The sequence below is a fragment of the Echinops telfairi genome, unplaced genomic scaffold, assembly GCF_000313985.2.
Source record: "Echinops telfairi isolate 266 unplaced genomic scaffold, ASM31398v2 ScPeMD7_5;HRSCAF=22, whole genome shotgun sequence".
Lineage (NCBI taxonomy): Eukaryota > Metazoa > Chordata > Mammalia > Afrosoricida > Tenrecidae > Echinops > Echinops telfairi.
Genome location: NW_022103901.1, coordinates 16,647,905 through 16,661,008, shown reverse-complemented (window position 1 = coordinate 16,661,008; position 13,104 = coordinate 16,647,905). Strand labels below are relative to the sequence as shown.

Genomic DNA, 13,104 nt, shown 5'->3' with positions numbered 1-13,104 from the left:
CTGACTCCATTACTTGACTCTTTTACCTCTCATGCTCTCTATGACTTTACTATAATCTTTACTTATTATCGCTGTACAATTGCGCCTACCGGACCTGTGATTTGTGGAGGACCCCTCTCCCCCTTAACCCCACAAAGGAAGATTCTAAAATTGATTGTGGTAATGACTGTACAGCTCTTCTTGATGCGACTGAACTACTGAACTGTATGAGATGTGAACTATATGTCAATACGATTGTTAAAAATAAGATGATCTCAGGGTAATAGATTTGGAGGATCATCTATCCCTATAACTAGAGAGTCTCGGCTCCATGAAATTCTGTTCTGCATTTTCTTCCTTTTGACCAGAATTCTTCAGTGGAATTTTTTATCAAAACATTCAGTAACAGTAGTCAGACACTACCCAGTTTTCCTGGCTGCATGACAAAGGAGGCAGTTGTTCATTGAGGCAATGAGCCACCCATTCCATGTTCTCCTAATCCTGACTGTTGTTCCAGGTGGATAGAAACCAGGAACATGCAATGACCTAGGAGGTCTATCAGGAGCACTAAACACATTATTAGGCCATTTAATTGGGATTTCTCATGACACCATGATCCCGAGGCTCTAAACCAAGGAATCAAATCCCATGTGGTGTTTGGTAATACAGAAACAGCTTCAGCATCTACCTTTTTTGGGGGGGTCACTGTTGGAAAGACATCACAGAGCTTTTTGCAGATATACAACTCATTGGCAGCAATTACAATAATTGGCTGTGCAACCTGCCCTTCATTAATGTGATTCCACCATTACCATTAACCCTCCTCTCCTACTCGCCTGCCCTGGGTAGCCACTAATAAACGGGTACATTGCCTTTTCTTGTCTTTTTATATAAGTGATTTCATACAATCTGAGAAGGCTTCAAAAAGTTTGTCTAAAATCCCATTATCTTCTCATTGATTTTTTTTTTCTTTCCATTTTTGAATGCTCTCTCATTGGTCCTTTGGGGATTGGCTTATTTCACTCAGCATGATGTCTTCAAGCTCAATCCGGACAGTAGCATGTATCAAGACTTCATTTCTCCCATTGCCTTAATAGTATTCCAATCTTTGTATGAACCACATCTCATCTTTCCGTTCATCTGTTGATGAGCATTTAGATTGTTACCACCTTTGGGCTGTTGTGAAGAGGGCTGCAGTGAACACTGGTGTGGGGGGCTGTTTTTGTGACTTAAGAGTATATGCACAGGAGTGGAATTGGATGGCTCAGGACCATGCGGTGCTGCCTTTTATTGTGTATAGGGTTGCTATGGGTCAGAACCAACTCGATGGCACCTCACAACAACACAGTAGTTCTATTGCTGTGTGTGTGTGTGTGTGTGTGTGTGTGTGTAACTGTTGTGCTATTTTCCACAATGGCTGTACTGATTTGCATTCCCACCAGCAACGGGCAAGGCTTCCAATTTCCCCACAACCTTACCAATATGTTTTAGTTTCTCCTTATTTGTATGTTTTTATCTTAGCCATCCTAGTGAGAGTGAAATGATACCTTTTCATGCGCCTGGTAGTCATTTGAATGTTCTTTTTGGCGAAAAGTCTATTCGAGCCCTTTGTATATTTTATGATTGAGTTGTCACTTTGTTATCAGAATTTTATATGTGTGTGGTTATTGAATTCTTGTCAGATAGTCTTCCAGTCAGTAGCTTGTCTTTCACTTTGTTTGGTAGTCTTTTGATAAAAAAACAAACAAACGGGTTTTCCATTTTTACGAGATCTTGTTTCCTTATTTTGCCTCTTGCTGCTTGTGTTTTTATTGGTGTGTTAGATAATCCACAGTGAAAGCCAAGGCTTGCAGTGTTGCCTCTGCGTTTTCTTCTAAGAATGTTAGGGTTTTAGCTTGCACACTTAGGCCCTTCAATAATTTTGAATTTGTTTTGTGTATGGTGTGAGGCAAGGATCCTGATTCCTCGTTCTGCATGTGGAAATCCTCCAGGTTTCTCAGCACCATTTATTGAAGACTCTTCTTTCCCCCACGGACAGGATTTAGCACCCTTGTCAAAATCAATTGACCGCAGGTTTATTCTTTTCACTTTCTTGATGGTGTGTTTTGAGGCACAAAAGATTTTCTTCTTAAAGTCCAATTAATCTTTTGTTTTCCTTTCTTTTGTCACATGTGCTTTGCTAAAAAGGCTTTGCCTAAACCAAAGAAATAAAGATTTACCCATGTGTTTTCTTCTAACGATTTTGCGGCTCCAGCTTTTACATCTAAGTCTCTGCTCCCTTTGGAGCTCATACCTGCAGATGCTGTAAAGAGGGGCTCACTTCCGTTATTTTGCCTTTAGGTATCCAGGTATCCCAGTGTCATTTGTTGAAAAGATTGTTCCCATCCCCACCAAATTGTCTTGGCATCTTTGTTGAAACTGAATTGTTAAAAATCTATTTCTACACTCTCAATTCCATTCCATTGATCAATATGTCCATCCTTATGCCAGTACCACAGTCTTTGTTTTTATAGTTTTGTAGTGAGTTTTGAAATTGGGAAATGCTCATTTTCCAGCTTTTCTCCTTTTGAAGATTGTTTTGAAAATTCTGTGTTTTTTGTTTGGTTTTATCAGCTTGTCAATTTCTACAAAAATGCCAATTAGGGTCCTGAACCTGTAGGCAAGTTCGAGCAGTACCGCCATCTTTATACTAACTCATGATTCCTGGCTGCAGGTGCCTTTCCCCTTATTTAGGTCGCCTTTAATTTTTTCCAACTTTTTTTGTAGTTTTCAGAGTATAATTGTTGCATTTATTTTGCACTAACCTATTCCTAGTATTTTATCACTCTTGGTGTAATTGTAAGTTGAATGGTTTCTCAATTTCATCTTCAGAGTGTTAGTCTGTGGCACTACAATTGAGTTCTGCATATTCATCTTGTACCCTTGCAACCTTGTTGAATTCCTTTACTGTTTCTGAGAAGGTTTTGTAGCCTGCTTCTCAGGAATTGCTAGATACAAGAGGGTGTCCTTTTCAAATAGAGACTGTTTTGCTTCTTTCTTTTCAACGCGGGAGTCTTTGATCTCATTTGCTGCCCTAACACCTGGGCTAGAACCTCCAATACAGTGCTGACGAAAGTGCTGAGCAAATGTTAAACAAGATGCACCGCGCTCCCGTGTCGAGTAGAAGGGAGTAGTTAGACGTTCACCATTAAAGAGGTCACCTATAGGTGTGATACAAACCCCTTCTCTGTGTACCCCTAGGCATTTTTCATAGATTCTCTCTAGGAGGTTGAAGAAGTTCACTTTTATTCCTCATTGATTGGTTTTTAATTTTTTTTTTAATGAAAAAGAGTGTTGGCCTTCACTTTAATTCTAAACAACTTGCCATGTAGCTCCCTGTTGTTTTTGAAGCATTTCAGTGTGGCTTGGGTGACATTTTACAGAACACATGCGTTTTCTAGCCAACAATTAGGTTTGCAGTCAACGCATTAGTTGCCATCCCCTCAAAGTATCAGCCCTCTTCCCACTCTGTCCTAGGCTCCATAGCTCCCTGTGCCCTTCGCTCCTGCCCCTTCCCGCCTTCGGAACTTTGTTTGGGGGCAGATGCTACCCTTTTGGTCTGGGATGTTTGATTTTTCTGAGTAATACACTCCTTGTAAGAAGTGCTATTGTTCATGATATAGGCCTGACTACTGTTTCACTGAAAGGTGACCCCCAAGGGTGGGTTCAGTTCTGAGTTTGAAGGGTGTTTAAGGGCCACAGTCTTGGGGGTTCCACCAATCTCTATCAGACCAGTACATCTGGTCTTTTTCATGATTTTGTTTTGCATTTCCCCCAAGGACCCTTTATTAGGATCCTAATCAGAGCAGTGGGTAGTGGTAGCTGGGCACCATCTGGTGCTTCTGGTCTCAAGTTAATAGAGGCTAACGTTCACACGGCCCATTAGTCTTCTGAATAAAGTATCTCCTCTAGACTTTGATTTTCTTCACTCGTCTCTGCTCCAGATGGGAAGAGACCAAAGGGTGCGTCTTAAATGGCTGCTCAAAACTATTTAAGATCCCAATCACCCCTCCTCAAAGTAGGCTGTAGAATATCTGGACTAGGTTAAGTACATTGAAACTATGGCTCTAAGCTCCATGGACCAGAGAGAGTCCCCCATCTGAGAGACAAAGAAACTGGGGTTCTTTCAGAAATGTGCTCAAGACCACAATCTGTGAGTGATGAAACAGGAGGCTTCAAAAGTCGGTGGGAAATTCTATTACCTTTTAATCTCATTTTCCCACACATTTCTGAAGTCCCTTCGCATAGACCTGTGGTCTCTAAACTCCGTTCCTTACAAGCTTCCCAGCTATCTCTTTCCATTGGCTATGTTCGTGTCTACTATCGCCAACCATTCCCACCATGTAGAGCTGGCAGGAGCAGGGTGTTTGTTTTACAAAGTTTCTATTGTAAATTGGGTGAGAGTTGGCATCTCACACCATCAGTTTTGCATTAAACAATCCAAACACCATTTGTTTCCTCTCCTTCATAGAAATCTCAATGCAACACCTGCCACTCATCCCGCCGCCGCCTCCTCCTGTGCCCTGCTTCCCCTCCTGCTCTCCTAACCCTTCTCACCGGGCCGAGTAAATGTTGCCCTTTTGACCACAAATGACTGACTAGTCTAAGTGGAGCATGAACTCGTTCCCCTGATAGACCCGTCTACTGTTTGGCTGAAAACTGAGCCACAGGTGGGAGTTCAGGTCCAGACCTGAAGGGCAACGAAGGGCCCGAGTTTCAGGGGTTCCACCTCAGTTTCTACCTGAGCCCTAAGCCTGCTCTCTTTTTTTAATGAGTTTGCTTTCTTTCTCTTTTCCCCCCACACTATCCAGCACCACCTAATACGGTCCTTTTCAGAGTAACAGGTAATAGGAGCCCGACACAACTGTAGGGGTTTTTAAGAGAACATATCTCAGAGAAACAGAGAAAATCCACCAAGAATTTTCAAATGGCTTTGATGCTTCTATTTCTGCAACATGGACAAAAGATGTCTGAACAAAGATTATCCCAACAAAGCTATCCCATGCCACCCAGGCTGGGTAAAGCCGGAATTTAAGGAAAAATCATAGACATAATATGAGAAATGCAGTATAGTCCAATGAGCAGCAAGTTCAGCAACGAAATCTAAACACAGAAGGGATTTCTTTTTCTTTCTTTCAAACCCTTCGTCTCCAAGATAAACATTGGCTAAGAATTGGTCAGAAAGATATCAAATTGTACCACACAGGCTTTCTGCTTTAAAAAATGGTCCTTAAAACATTAACATCTTTGCCAATTAATATTTCCTTTGTATGTTTAACTCTTTAAGGAACTCTTTATTTTAAACTCTGCGCTTAACCCCTTTTTGCAGGTGTGGAAAGTCTCATCTTTCTCCCAAGGAGCAGGTGGTAGTTTCAAACTGCTGACCTTGCGGTTTAGCATTCCAACACATCACCCACAACACCATCGGGGCTGCTCGAATTGCAGTCTCAGATGGCAGTGTTTGTTTTTGTTTGGTGTGTGTGTGTGTGTGTGTGTGTGTGTGTGTGTGTGTGTGTAATTGAGCTATCTCCTATTGGAGGTAAAAAACTGAAGACAAGTACCTAAATCACTCAGTCATACACACGTCAGACTAAGTATTGACAATTAGGACATGGAGCGGTAGATTGCTACTGCCACCTGATAGCAGCTACTTTCCACGATCCATGAATCTGAAGGGTTGAAAGTACCCTGAAGGTCATCCAGTGTAGGTGGTCCTTTGCCTGGCTGCACAGTAGACTTCCCATGGAAGTCCAGGCTCCACCCACAGGGAATCTGAGTTTATCAGCCTGGGAGGGGGGGATGGAAAACTGAGCACTGTGTGGGTTTAAGAGCTCCCCAGTTGATCCCAGTGTGCAGTCAAGGCAAAGATCGCACCGACTCTAACGTATAAGTAGAAGTATTCACAACAGTAGCAAATCATTCTGATCTATGACTTCGTGTGCCCCTTCAAGTGGCAGCCTTGGGGGCTGAAGGGCAGAGTGGTCAGAGTCCAGACTCTCAAATCAGCAGCAATCTGGCCCAAGCCACATGCCACCACCAGAAAGCCCAATCTTGCTGTGCCTGGACTCCCTTGTCTACAAAACGGACACAGCACATGTAGAGACGTCATGAAGACCGAACCTGGACATCCTGACTGGAACAGAGTGGGTGCCCACGAGATGGTGGCTTTCCCTGACACATGGGCAGGGGGATGGGGGAGCACAAAGGTCACACAGGGCATACCCTCTGCAGTCTAGTGGAAGGGAAACCAGCTGGCACATGGACCACCAGCAGTGGTGGATGGCGCTGTCAGGGAGGGGTTCACACCAACCTGGGCTCAATCCTGGCTCCCTCACTTACTAGATGTCACACTGACATTAACCTTCCTGTCTCATTTCCCCGCCTGTAAAATATGAAATCGATTGTGCTCACTACAGGGTGGCTCAGCAGGAACTGCCATCAACCGCCAGGTGGTAACAGGACAGCTCTGCAGGCAGGAGCCCAGAAAACCAAGTGGCCACAGCAGGGACACGGTGGGCTCCCTGTGGCATCACCTACGGCCCCTCCCACTCTGTCCTGTAACCTGAAGGTGTTCTTTGTCCTTCACCCAGGGTGACCAAACGTCCTGCTTTTGGTGGGACAGTCCCGATTTTTGGTGTTTTAAAAAAGTTCCGATTTTTGGAAAGAATGCACAAGCTAGGGAACGGTCTATTTGGTCCATAGAGCCCAATTTTTTAATCAAAAACACACCCCCACCCCCACCCCGCCCATGGTGTCCCGCTTTAAATCTGGTCACCTTACCTTCACCCTCTCCCTGCCTGATTCCCTTTGGCCTTGCCGAGTACTCGGTAGAGAAGCAAGGTAGTAGTCAGCATCCCCACCCCACGCCATCCCACGAGGAGCACTCCCTAAAGGCCATGTCTTAGGAAGCCGAATGGAGGGTGATGTTGCCCCACTTCAGGAAAGCCCCCAAGAATGGGATTCTCACAGGAGGAAAGGGAGGCCAGGAGGAACCTGGCAAGAGGTGGCTTGACCAAGAAGCAGGACCTGACAGCACTCAAAGGAGATGCCGGGACCTGCAGGGAGACTGACCTGGGAAGAAGGGATTTGGGGTTTTGGGGGGGGGGGTGTCACATGTTCATCAAGAATCCTGCAGCCCAACAAGGACCCCAGGCCCAGTGGTCCAGAAACCACCATTCCTGGGGAGAGAAATCAAAGACCAAAGAGCTCTCCCGAAAGTTCTAGAAACGTCCTATGACCTGGAGTCTGGAAGAAAACCTGTTACATGGAGACTGAATTTCTTGCTAAAGTCCAGATAAAATGATGAGGCTTTTGGAAGAATGGATATTGTGTTCTCTTACCCTCCTGTGGTAATTACATCATCTGTTGTCAATTTGAGACTTAAGAGTGAAGGGGTGGAGTTTAGTCTGTCAATCAGGTCACAGCTTGTTACCTCATTTGGCAGTGCTAAGGAGATAAATAGCTCGTTGGAGGTGGGACACACATGCTGACTCCCTGTGAGACATTCCTGTGGAGAACACACATGGATCTACACTAGAGCCTGTTGCTGAAGGAGGCACCGCTGTCCACTTGAAGATAACTTCAAGATGGGACTAGAAACCCAGTCTTAAAACTAGGGTCGCAATCCCAAGTGATCTCAATAGCCAGGTGATGTCAGCAGGATAGGCGAGTGGGAACTGGGGTCACCTGGAGGGTGACGGGATGCGCTGACCACCTGGCCCAGGCAGAGCCCCAGCAGACAATGCAGGCACCCGTCAGCGGGCTCCCTAAAGTCTGTGGAGTCAGAAGTGTGGATGGGCTGTGGGCGAGGAGGCCCTCACCACAGGGCAGAGGATAGAAGGAGGGTGTCCATGCTATCCAGGGCAGGGGTAGTGCCCCTGGGTAGCCCCTGAGCAGCCAGGCCCCCCCTCCCCCTCCCAAGAACAGTACAGAGGACCTTCCACTCTCCCTGGAAGTAGTGGCTCCGCTGGGAACCCAGGGTGTCTTAGCTCCGCGAGCGTCTCTACTCGCCTCCCCTCCTTGACTGCTACTGTCCACGTCTGCATGCCAAGCCTCCCCACCTCTTTCGTGTTCCTTAAAGCCCACCCCTGCTCCCTCCACTTCCCCAGGCTCGGGGTCCACTCTCCTCCCTGACACCCCCGAAGCCCTCCTGGGTCACCAACCACCCACCCCATGCTAGAGGAATCTTGCCCTGCTCTCAGAAAGTCTGCTGTCTCCTCCACACGTCTCTCACAACACTGTCACGTTCCACCTGGAGCAGGGTTAACTATGGCACTGGCTTGGTTCCCTCGGGGCTCTGAGGGGCAGATTTCACCACTGGCAGGTAGAAGCTAGGGTTCTGTCTTGCTGCCTAAGTTCTGACCACTACTATCCCTAAGACAGCCCAGGACTGGCACCATAGCTAAGGGCATGAGCACATCCCAACAATTCCCTGAGGTCAGTATCCATGCCCACATCACAATGGGGAAGCAGGTTCGCTGGGGCAGAGGCCGCATGGCCAATACAGAGCCCAGTTGGGGTCTGATTCCAGTCTGGTCTTTCCAACTACTTTCTCCCCGCCTCCTGCAGCTGTGCCCTAAGTCCAACAGGCCCCCGGGGCAACCTCCTTTTCCAACCAGCCAGACTCAGTCCCTTGGCCTCGGGGAAAATCAATCACGTCGCTGAAACGTCTTCGCAAAACATTTCATTATTGGAACTTTGAAAACGTCCACTCTTTCCAAGGGCAAAGAGGATGGGAGAAAGAACCCCCTGTCCTTGTCAGACCCCTTCAGAAGCAATGGACTCACAGTAGCCTCCTCTCCCCGGCACCCCTGCGGCTTCTTGCCACCCCCAACAGCATTGCTTTGGACAAATCCCTGACGCCGTTCAGAAGGATGGTCCCTTCTGCTAAGACCCCTGGCATCACTTAATAGGACTATTGGCTTCTGGCGGCATGGGACTAAAGCCCAGAGGCCCTGCCCATCCCTCTCCAACAGCCAATTCTGACTGGACCCAGCTAATCCCCCAGTGCAGGGGTTTGAACTTGTCAGCTGCTGGCGGATGGGGGAGAGGGGCCTGGCGGGAGGTCTCCACAAAGGGAGCTTCCAGGAACCAACCTGGATTCAATGGGCCAGGTCACGGCTGCCTCGGCTCTGGCTTGCCCTCATGCCTTGTTGCAGGAATCCTGCCCCAGTGCTCCCTCCTCCAGGTCTCCTTAGGTAGAGAAAGGAGCCTGATTGGGGTAGGTGGGAGGGGGATGCCAAGGTGGGCCCTCTGGTGAGTGGGATGGGTGGACACCTCGGCTCTGTCCTCAGTCGGGCTTGAATTCCAATCTCAGCTCTGCTAGCTGTGGGGTTTTAGGTAAATGATGCTCTTTGGGTTTTTTGGTGTTTTTTTTTATTTTGTGTGTGGTTTTATTTGGCTATGTGTTTTTGTGGCCAATGACCAGGTGGTCTCACAGGGTTGTTTTGAGACTTGGAAGAGGCCCTGGTGGCACAGTGGTTGAGTGCTCTAAAGGGACAGCAGTTTAAACCCACTCGCTGCTCCTCAGGAGAGATGGCAGCCTCAGAAGCCATTTGGGGCAGCTCCACCCTGCCCTGCAGTGACTCCGTGGTACTGTGTCTCCAGGACTTGGCACACAGTGTGTCTTCAGTTGGGATTTCAATCCAGGGACATGGGGCACTTGGACAGTCCCACGTGCCCTCCCGTGTCATTCATCCCCAAGCACAGGGTCCTTCCTTGAAGAAGGGGCCAGTGCGCCAAAGACTAATGAAGGTGCTGGGGTGGGGGTGGGGGGCCTCAGAAGCCACTGACTTGAGTTCAAGTCCAGCCTCTTCCTCATCCTAGCTACGTGACCTCGGAGAGAGGCCCACCTGGCTTCCACCAACCAAGCAGGAGCCTCCTGAGGACCAGCCTTCCAGGTCTGGGAGCAGGATTAGAATGCCAGAGTAGAAGAGTGCCCGCCCTGTGCTCGAGACCATAAATAAGAGCTCTTTTGCATTTCTTCCTTGGATCCAGGTTGGAGATAAGCTTCGCTCCTCCCAGGGAGTGCCTGGAAGTCTTCCCAAGCCCGGAGCAGGAGGCCCTGATGCTGCCACCTCAGGTTGGAGGGAGCCTGGCAGGGCCCAAGGCAGAGCTGCCCACCCCCCCTCGGCTGGCAGAAGGTGTGCCCAGTATAGAGGACTAGCCAAGTTGCCCTTGGAATGAGAGAGCTCAGGAACCCAGGTCTGGCTGGCAGCTGAGAGGTGGGGGTGATGAGGGCCATCAGGGAGCCCAGCATCCTTGGCTGGTGCCCCAGCTCCTGTGTCTGAGGATCCTGACTGAATTCCAGACCCAGCAGATAGCAGGGGTAGGGTTTCTGGTGAGTGGGGTGTGGGGGTAAGAGGGCATCAGAGCAGCCCTGGCAAGCGTCTGGAGAAAGCAGGGGCACCAGAGAGAGGTCTCACAAAGTCACCCTACCAGGTGGACCCCTGACATTTACTGTGCATATCCTATGGGCCAGGCTCTGGGCTAAAGGCCAGGCATGTGATCAGTTCACTCAGCCACCACACAGCAGCCCTGAGGCAGGTCCAACGCCCACCTCCCAGTTTACAGATGAAGAAACTGAGGCACAGGAAGGTTGAGTAACCTGTCTCGGGTCACAGAGCACGTGGCGGAGCCAGGATTCACATGGAAACCTGGCAGCACAGAACCCTCACCTTTTGCCATGAGTCCCTGGGGGCAGTTTTTAATATTTTTGTGGTTGGTGTTTTTCCTATTGGGGTTTGTCTCTGTGGTCTTTTGTCACTGTGGGTAGCCTTCCTGAATTTTGCTATGTGTCTTTTTATGTTTTGCCATAACTGCAACCCAGGCTGATGAACCTATAAAGATGACTAGGATAAAGGTTCTTGGTGGGTATGGGGTGGGGGGCAGGTGGGGTCTAAGGGGAAGCTGATATCAAGGGGTTGGAGAAGGAAGAGAATGTTTTGAAATGGATGGTGGTAGCAATGGTACAATACTGCTGGATGTGATTGAATTATGGAATGGTGTGATGTCTGGATTAGTTCCCAATAAAATGGTTTGGAAGACTGGAAAAAAAAGTTCAACTCTGAGCCCAGAGGCTGTCCGCTTGAACCCACAGACAACCCTCAAGAGCCCTGGTGGTATGACGGGTGACACAGCCGGCTGCTAACCAGGAGGACTGAAATTCAACATCGATTCAGGGGCAGTGAGTTGAGGGTTTGGACGAGAGACACCTGGGTAGACAAGACTAGTGATTGACTCCACCCGCCCACAGGCGGCACCATGAGCAGGAATCTACAGCGACTACCAACAGCAGTTAGGATGAAGAAACGCATGTTATTGGGTGCTGTCCAGTCGATTCCAACCCACAGCGACCCGGCACACAGCACAACAGAGTCTGAAGCCCACAAAAATCATCAATCCCAGCTCATGGCGCAGGCCGCACCTAAGGGAAGCGGTTCCAGCTTTCGCTTCCAAAACTCACTGCCATCTAGGCGACTCACAGCGACCCTCTGGGGCAGAGTATAAACGCCCCCTTTATGGGTTCCTGAGCCTACAACTCCTGAAGAGAGTAGAAACAGGAGTAGAGAGCCTCCCTTTTCTCCCAGAGATGCAGGTGGTTTCGAACGGCTGACCATGTGTGGTTAGCGTCCGCCACATAACTCACGACGCCACCAGGGCTCCTTAGCTATCCCATGAGCGGCGAGTTCATTATGCACTGGACCAAACAGAGCGGACTAATTTTCAAGGTGGTCATTTTGCAGACCCTTGGCGGGAAAAACAAAAGGTTCACCACCCCTGTGCTGGAGGAAGCTGTCCTCTGTGGAGGCCCCCGTGTGTGGCAGAGCTGCGGGCTGCAGGAGGTACTGCATGCCCACAATTGCCTGGGCAAGGAGACCCACATCAGACTAGCTCTGAGCTCTGAACCTGGGGTCTGCTGCCCAGATGCCTGGAGAACACAGCTTCCGGGCGGCACACTGCTCGCTCGCTCTACACTTTGAGAGGCTTTGAGTAGGCTTTTCTGGGAAGGCAGAAAAAACAGCCCTTCACCCCAACAAATGTGGCCGATAAGAAACTACCTGAATCGTCTGGCAGGGGCCGAACGTTTCTGCGACTTCACCGGCTGGATTCGCGGAATTGGGCGCCGGGAGCGGGGAGGAAAGAAAAACGCCCAGAGATGGTGCAGGCGTGCAACTTCTCTCGCTCTCCAGGCTGGCAGCTAAGCGTTGGCAAACGCTTTCTTGGGATGCTCCAGAGGCTTCTGCCAGTTCAACGTACAGGGCAGCAGATGGCACACACTTCTCCGCGGTTGATAGTTTGATTTATCGATCTCTCACAGATGGCACGAGGCCTGGATTTCTGGCAGGAGTCCAAAGCGCGGGGCCGCGTTCCGGGTGGGGGATAATCGGTCCGACCAAAGACGCGGACCCGCCTGGCATCACGGCGACGGCACGTGGGGCACGGTGGGCGGGTGTCAAAGGGAAGGGATTGGCCCCAGAGAAGTGGAGATCTGGCAGAGCCTCGGAGGGGGAACATCGGAGTGGCTACGTGCGAGAGCTTGGTACTCAGCGTCCCGGGCGGCCTCGCGCTGCAGCTCTGCCTCGGAGAAGCTCTGTGAACCAGGGTCCGAGGCCGAGCTTCTTGGGGCCTCAGTTTCCCCAAAATGGGGGTACGACTGCCCTCTCCACACAGACAGTGTGACGCGAACAGCTGTCGGGTCCGCCAGAGGCGCGGCGGCTCCTTCTCCAGAGAGAGGCCTTGCCAGGAAGTAGCTGCCTGGCCCCGCACGAGTTCCCAGCAGCCCTTGCGCCCGTGAGGTCACGTGGCCGGGCCGGGCCTATCAGCTGCGTGCGCGCGCTCGCGAGGCGTGGCACGTTTCCTTGCGGGGATTCTGACGAAGAGGGTGGCTTTCTCGGTTCTCTTGGCCTTAAGGGCCAGCACCTGGCCGGGGTCTAGCCGAGACGGCGCTGCGTGGGGCGGAGCCGCCACCTGCGACCCGGGCAGGAAACCGACTGAGACGCTGCTCCTCCACTGAGCGCTGGGGATCCATTGATCGATCGCAGCTGCTAGTGCTGCCCCGGACAAGGGCTAGTTGGGAAGCCAATC

The 13,104-nt window shown here is 49.8% G+C and overlaps 1 protein-coding gene across 1 annotated transcript in view; it reads right to left on the bottom strand.

Moving 5' to 3' along the window:
* GSG1L (GSG1 like) overlaps positions 1 to 12,094 on the bottom strand; it is a 202,675-nt gene extending 190,581 nt beyond the window's left edge. Inside the window, exon 1 of the mRNA XM_004705705.2 lies at positions 12,078 to 12,094. The gene's annotated coding sequence lies outside the window, so the exon portion shown is untranslated. The remainder of the gene's footprint in view (positions 1 to 12,077) is intronic.
* Positions 12,095 to 13,104: the final 1,010 nt, after the last annotated feature.